Genomic DNA, 2,168 nt, shown 5'->3' with positions numbered 1-2,168 from the left:
AAGCTACATGGCAGAAGGTGCTCTCTATGTAATTGACGCAGTGGTCCATCTCTATTCTCTGGCTTTACAGTGTAAACTGGGAGTTCACCAGCCCTTTTGACCACAACATAGATGTCCCGCTCCCACTTATCTGAGAGCTTTTGCTTTCCCCGGAGAGGTACGTTTCTCACGAGCACTCTGTCTCCCACTTCCAACGTTGACGAAATGACTCTCTTGTCAAACCATGTTTTGTTCCGCTCAGCTGTTTTTAGAGCATTTTTGGAAGCGATCTTGAAACTTTCTTCTAAGCGTGTTTTAAGCCCTTGCACATACTGAGAATGAGTTTTGTGTTGTGGTTCGCGCAGAGGTACGCCAAAATCCAGATCGACAGGAAGACGTGTTCTGTCAAATATTAGTTGGGGTATCATATGGGGTGAAACCGTTTACTTATTTTCTTGTGCAGTTATATGCATAAACTAATGGCTTCACATAGTCTTTCCATTTTGATTTTTGTTTGTCTTCCAAAGTACCCAGCATCCCCAGCAACGTCCGATTAAATCTTTCCACTGGATTTCCTCTTGGGTGGTACGGCGTCGCCCGACACTTTTGGATACCAGCAAATTCACACAACTCCTTGATCAGTTTTGACTCAAAATCTTGACCTTGATCTGTATGCAAACGTTCAGGAATTCCATAGTAGACGATGAAGTTGTCCCATAAACATTTTGCTACAGTCCTTGCTTTTTGGTTTGGCGGATTGGTCACAGCGAACTTGGTGAAATGATCGGTCAAAACGAGGATATCACGGGTGTTGCTTGTGTCGGGTTCAAGACTCAGGAAATCCATGCAGATTAATTCAAGAGAACGAGATGTTTTGATGCCGAGCAGTGGAGCCACTCGTTCCAGAAGAGCTTTCCGCCGCACACAGCGACCGCACATTTTGATCTTGTGCTCAATGTCATTAGCCATCTTGGGCCAGAAAAATCTGGTGCGAACAAGGTCTAAGGTGTGCTCAATCCCCATGTGGCCCATTTCATCATGGAGACTCTTTAGCACAGCCGGACGAAGACACTCTAGAAGAACAAGTTGGTAAGTAATATCTTCATTGTCTTGACGTTTCCTGTATAGGACTCCATCAATCAGCTCCAACCTTGCCCACTCTCTCAACAAGAGAGGTAATTCAGGCAGCTCTGTTCTTTCCATTGGAGGGATCTTTTCTCCAGTCTCCATCTGATGAACTGCGTCAGCCGTCTGTTCCTCCTTGATGCTGAGATGAGACAGGGCTGGAGGTAGCTGATCCTCCTCAGTGGTGTAGCTGTCAGGGACTGCCTTTGCTGTGATGGGGAAGGACTCAACCAGCGTAATGCCCTCAGGACCAGGACTGACAGGCTGAGCAGCTCGGACGAGACAACCTTGAGAAATGGCGTCAACAATTTCTGGAGAGATCAGGTTTGAATCGGCAAGACGGTTTTTCAGGAACTGTTGTATGAGCTCATGATCTTTAGGTGATTCATCAGGACACTGGTGAGGACGTCGGGAGAGTGCGTCTGCGTCTATATTTTGTTTCCCAGCCTGGTACAGGAGTTTGAACGAGTATGTGGAGCGCACGGCCAACCAGCGGTGACCAGTAGCATCCAACTTGGCGGAGGTGAGTATATAGGTCAAGGGATTGCTATCTGTCACAACGGTAAACGTGGCTCCATGCAGGTAATCCTGGAACTTTTCGCTGACACTCCATTTTAATGCCAAGAATTCCAGTTTGTAGGCTGGGTAGCGGCTTTCGCTCTGAGACAGGCCTCTGCTTGCATAAGCAATCACTCTCAGCTTTCCCTCCTGTTCCTGATAGAGTGCAGCTCCTAGTCCTGTCATACTGTCGTCTGTATTAAGTATGTACGGTTGGGATGGATCTGCAAACCCAAGGACTGGAGCTGTGGCTAGTTTCTCAATCAATGTGGTGAAAGAGACTTGGCAACTGGGACTTCAATGTTCTCCAAAAGACTGATTTGGACTTTGGTGTTTTAGTGTTGGATGGCTTGGTTCTGGACTTTCGTGCAGGTAAGTACCCACGGGTGAGGCCGTTCAGAGGTTTGGCAATGGTGGAATAGTCTCTGATGAAAGGGCGGTAATAACCCGCAAATCCCAGAAAAGAGCGTAGTTCCTTTAGGTTGGTGGGAATTGGCCAGGATTTG

Source organism: Micropterus dolomieu, linkage group LG04, assembly GCF_021292245.1.
Source record: "Micropterus dolomieu isolate WLL.071019.BEF.003 ecotype Adirondacks linkage group LG04, ASM2129224v1, whole genome shotgun sequence".
Lineage (NCBI taxonomy): Eukaryota > Metazoa > Chordata > Actinopteri > Centrarchiformes > Centrarchidae > Micropterus > Micropterus dolomieu.
Note: the sequence above shows the minus strand (reverse complement) of the source record.